The 5,800-nt window shown below is 38.1% G+C and overlaps 1 non-coding gene across 1 annotated transcript; it reads right to left on the reverse strand.

The window, feature by feature from the left end:
• Nucleotides 1-502: 502 nt before the first annotated feature.
• On the reverse strand, nucleotides 503-609 carry LOC111820140 (U6 spliceosomal RNA). The gene has a single exon (XR_002823685.1). It is a non-coding gene; the product is annotated as a U6 spliceosomal RNA (small nuclear RNA).
• Between the last annotated feature and the right edge of the window lie 5,191 nt (nucleotides 610-5,800).

Raw genomic sequence — 5,800 nt, forward strand, 5'->3', positions numbered from 1 at the left:
ATTTGTGGTGGATTTTGCTTTAAAGTCTATTTCATCAGAGATTAATACTGCCATTCCTGCTCTTTTTGATTGTCGTTTGCTTGATATATGTTTTTCCATCCTTTGAGTTTTAATTTGTTTGTGTCTTTGAGTCTAAGCCATATCTCTTGTAGGCAGCGTATAGACAGATTGTGTTTTTTTATCCATTCTACCACTCTCTGTCTCTTTTTTTGTGCATTTAATCCATTTACATTCAGCATAATTATTGATAGGTATGAGTTTAGTGCTGTTATTTTAATGTATTTGTGTGTGTGTGTGTTGCCGACACCTTCTTTGTTCCATTTAATTTTCTTTGCTGAGTCTTTTTTCTTTATGTATTTTCATTGTTGTTGATTTTGTATTTGCTGAGTCTTTATGTTTTTCTTCTTCTTCTTCTTCTTTTTTTTTTTTTGGATGTGTAGGATTGTTAGTTTCCTTTGTGGTTACCTTAAAATTTACCTCTATTTTCCTAAGTTTAAACCAAAAAAATACAGAACACTTCACGAATTTGTGTGTCATCCTTGAGCAGGGATCATGCAAATCTTCTCTGTATCGTTCCAGTTTTACTACATGTGCTGCCAAAGTGAGTATGAGAAATATTTCCTATGGGACCCTTCAGAAGCATTTTTTAGTATTGATGGTGTCTTTTCCTACTGTAAAAAAAAAATGAAACTAGTTCATTTCAAAATATGCTTTTGGATATATTTTTCCATTAGGACAAAAAAAGATATTTTTAAAAATCATCTTTTTTTCCCTTCACTAAGACAGAAAACAAAAATCCAATGAAGGTAACATTGCAGACCCAGCGTGATGCAATTTATAAACATAGGGTCTGTCCAGTCACGTGAGGGAAGGAGAAGGAGTGTTAGAAGAGGTCAGAGGGGACTATAATAAGAGGGATGCTGGGATAAGATATGGATGGCTAACCTCTGCTTACACACTAGACTCCAGCTGGGCACCTTGCATCTGACAGTCAGCATATGGGTGAGCTGTCTCATCGCCCTTTGGCATGTGCTGATATGAAACAGCAGGCAAGAGAGATCATCCGACGTGCCTCTCTTTGGCTACTTGCTGTAGCAAGCAATGTGTACATTTCACAGAGGCTGTAAGTGGGGTAATCCTTCGATGTTTAAGGCCTAATCCTTCAAAAGAGCCTAATGGCTTCTCTGAGTCCCACACTATGAGTGCCTCTCACAACCAAGCTATGATAAATAGACAATTTTTAGAAGCAATGATTGGCAGACAGGGAAATTGCTAACCAAATTAATTTCCCCAAGAACTTATCTTCTGCCCATTGTGCTTAACTTCCAAGACAGTCTTACTCCAATCCTGATGCCACGTTCTTCTTCATACAGTGCAGCTTCTCGGATTATTTGCTCAGCATACAGATTGAATAAGTATGGTGAAAGGACACAATGCTGACGTACACCTTTCTTGACTTTAAATCACGTAGTATCCCCTTGCTCTGTTTGAACGACTACCTCTTGGTTTATGTACAGGTCCTCACTAGCACAATTAAGTGTTCTGGACTTCCCATTCTTCACAACGTTATCCACAATTTGTTATGATCCACACAGTTGAATGCCTTTACATAGTCAATAAAACACAGGTAAACATCTTTCTAGTAGGCTCTGCTTTCAGCCAGGATCCATGTGATCATGAGCAATCATATCCCTCGTTCTGCCTCCTCTTCTAAATCCAGCTTGAATTTCTGGTAGTTCCCTGTCAATGTACTGTTGCAACCACTTTTGAATGATTTTCAGCAAAATTTTACTTGTGTGTGATATTAATGATATTGTTCAATAATTTCCGCATTCTGTTGGATCTCCTTTCCTTAGAATGCGTACAAATACAGATCTCTTCCAGTTGGCTGGCCAGGTAGCTGTCTTCCAAATTTCTTGACATAGACAAGTGAGGGCTTCCAGCACTGCATCTGTTTGCTGAAACATCTCAATTGGAATTCCATCAATTCATGGAGACTTGTTTTTCGCCAGTGCCTTCAGTGCAGCTTGGACTTCTTCCTTCAGTACCATCAGTTCTTAATCATATGCTACCTCCTGAAATGGTTGAACATTGACCAATTCTTTTAGGTACAGTGACTGTATTCCTTCTATCTTATTTTGATGCGTCCTGCATAGTTCAATATTTTGCCCATAGAATCCTTCAAAATTGCAACTTGAGGCTTGAATTTTTTCTTCAGTTCTTTCAGCTTGAGAAATGCCAAGGTGTCCTTCCCTTTTGGTTTTCTAACTCCAGGTCTCTGCACATGTCATTATAATACTTTACTTTGTCTTCTCATGCTGCTCTTTGAAATGTTCTGCTCAGCTCTTTTACTTTACCATTTCTTCCATTTGCTTTAGTTACTCTAAGTTCAAGAGCAAGTTTCAGAGTCTCTTCTGACATCCATTTTGGTCTTTTCTTTCTTTCCTGTCTTTTTAACGACCTTTTGCTTTCTTTATGTATGATGTCCATGATGTCTTCCCACAACTCATCTGGTCTTCAGTCATTACTGTTCAATGTTTCAATTCTATTCTTGAGATGGTCCCTAAATTCAGGTGGGATATACTCAAGTTTGTACTTTGGCTCTCGTGGACTTGTTTTAATTTTCTTCAGCTTCAGCTTGAACTTGTATATGAGCAATTGATGTTCTGTTCCACAGTCAGCTCCTGGCCTTGTTCTGACTGATAATATTGCACTTTTCCATTGTCTCTTTCCACAGATGTAGTCAATTTGATTCCTGTGTTTTCCATGTGGTGAGGTCCACGTGTATAGTCAGCTTTTATGTCATTGTAAAAAGGTATTTTCAATGAACAAGTTGTTGGTCTTGCAAAATTCTATCATGGAATCTATGGTGTCATTTCTATCACCAAGGCCATATTTTCCAACTACTGATCCTTCTTCGTTTCCATCTTTTGCATTCCAATCATCGGTAATTATCAATGCATCTTGATTACATGTTTGATCATCTTCAGACTGCAGAAGTTGGTAAAAATTTTCAATTTCCTCTTCTTTGGCATCAGTGGTTGGTATGTATATTTGAGTAAGTTATATTGACTGGTCTTCCTTGTTGGCATATGGCTATTATCTTATCACTGACCCTGTTGCACTTCAAGATAGATCTTGAAATGTTCTTTTTGATAATGAATGCAATGCCATTCCTCTTCAATTTGTCATTTCCAGCATAGCAGGTCATATGATTGAATCAAAATGGCCAATAACAAACAGTTCACTTCAACTCACTAATGCCTAGGATATCAATCTTTATGCATTCCATTTCATTTTTGACAACTTCAAATTTTCCTACATAATTCATCCCATGTTCTGATTATCAACAGATGTCTGAAGCTGTTTCTTCTCATTTTGAGTTGTGCCACATCAGCAAATGAAGGTACTGAAAGCTTGACTCCATCCACGTCATTAAGGTTGACTCTATTTTGAGGAGACAGCCCTTCTCCAGTCATATTTTTTGAGTGCCTTCCAACCTGAGGGGCTCATCTTCCGGCACTATACCAGACAGTGTTCTGCTGCTATTAATAAGGTTTTCACTGGCCAATTTTTTTCAGAAGTAGACCACCAAGTCCTTCTTCCTAGTCTGTCTTAGTCTGGAAGCTCCACTGAAACCTGTCCACCATAGGTGACCCTGCTGATATTTAAAATACCAGTGGCATATCTTCTAGCATCACAGCAACAAGCAAGCCACCACAGTATGACAAACTGGCAGACCTGTGGTGTCATACTGCATACTGACCATTTAAATGTGGTGTCCCTCTCTTGCCTTCGACTCAATGAGAAATGCATGGTATTTTGGTAGATCTCAAAATCAGGTTAAAAACATAATCAACTTGATTTAACCCAAATCATTTTTAGGCTATTGTCTTAGGCTGGGTTCTCTAAAGAAGCAAAACAAGTAAAGTGTATAAATATATATATAGAGAGAGATTTATATCAAGGATATGGCTCGTGCACTTGTAGAGACTGGAACGTCCCCAGTCCGTGGATCAGGATAGAGGCGTCTCCTGATTCATGTAGCTGTCGGGACTGGTGAACCCAAGATGGGCAGGTCAGAGAGCACAGCTCTTGCTCACAGGCTGCAAAGACTGACGAATCCCAAGATCGGCAGGCAAGACTGCAGGTAAGCTACTAGCTCAATTCCCGAGAACCAGAAGTCAGATGAACAGGAGCCAGCTGCAGGATTCAGAGGGAACAAAAGCCCACAAGCCCTGCCAGAATGTCCACTTATATTCAATGTAGGCCACATGCCCAAGGAAACCCCTTTCAACTAACTGCCTACTCACAGCAGATCTCATCATGGAGGTGATCACATTACATCAAATCTCATCATTGGAGTGATACAACATCATACGACTGCCAAACCATTGAGAATCATGGCCCTGCCAAACTGACATATAACCTTAACTATCACAGCTATTCATTCATTCATTTCTTCTTTTAATAATAATAACAAAGTACCTACATTGGTCGTTCAGTTGTAGATTTTTTGCCTTCCATACTGGTGGCCCCAGGCTCAATTCCTGACCAATTCCAGAATTATAAGAACTTTAATGTTCGGGAGGACAGCTGATCCTATATCTGGATCTCATAGAGGTAAAAACAAAGACTCCAAATGATTCTTAACCTACCCAACTCTCATACCCCTTGTCTTCCTATATAAGACCGTAAAGATGGGAATTACATTATTGTTCTCCTTCTGCTTCTTCTGTAACATGCACACCTGTTTGTTGTTCTCCCACTTCAGTGTGATTTTTTAAAACCTATCTCCTCCACTAGACTGTGACCATCTTGAGGGCTAATACAGAGAGAGACAGAGAGAAAGAGACAGAAACAGAGAGAGAAAGAAAGATAGACAGAGACCCTCAAACCTGAAGACATCTCATATGCTTGGATCCAGTTGTGCCTCAGCTACCCCTTATTTTTCAGTTATGCAAACTGTAAATTTCCTTGCTTATGCTAATTAGAATTGTACTTCTGTTCACTTAAAATCAGTGATAAAATGATTGTTAATTATTTTATGATTCTATAAATTGAATTAAATTCAGTTGCGACTAACATTTAACATTAACTTCAAAGAAATCCCCAAGTGAGAACAAATCTAAATAATAGTATAAAGAAATGAAGACTTCATTCTCCTAAATAGTATGGAGTAAGAATGTGTGTGTATGTGTGTGTGTAGGGGGATGGAAATAGAAATACCATGAATATACTGCTATCATTGTTCTTTATCCAATGAAAGTGAGAGATGAAACCTCTAAGTCAAGTATGTGAAGCAGAAGATCAGCTCTAATTTATCTTTAAGGTGGACAATTGCCAACATAATATAATTTGAGTGTTAGCCTCAAGGCCCCAATCCCTATATTTGCCATTTTTCCATTAAAGATGTACTTTGAGTTTTCAAAGTCTTTGGATTTTTCAAAATTTATTTATCCAAAGTCAAGAATCATACCTGGGGGTGAGGATACCTCAAGACAGTATTTTTCCAATTATTACATAGAAGTACTCTATTGTCATAGGAAAATGACACATGGGTGTGCACGTGCACACACATACACACACAGGGAAATCAAGAGGTATAGCCCAAAGCAGCCTAGCCTAGGCAGAAAATGTCTTTGAAATCTTCTGTTTTAGCTTTAAAAAGTCATAGGAATATTCAATTGTATTTCATATTCTATTTTATTTAATATAAAACAATAATGTTATAAATTACCATCTTGAATTGAAAAAAGTCCTCTAGTATTTTATCCTGAGTCTTTGCATGCCATCAGCA

This window comes from Trichechus manatus, unplaced genomic scaffold (genome assembly GCF_000243295.1).
Source record: "Trichechus manatus latirostris isolate Lorelei unplaced genomic scaffold, TriManLat1.0 scaffold00027, whole genome shotgun sequence".
Taxonomy (NCBI): domain Eukaryota; kingdom Metazoa; phylum Chordata; class Mammalia; order Sirenia; family Trichechidae; genus Trichechus; species Trichechus manatus.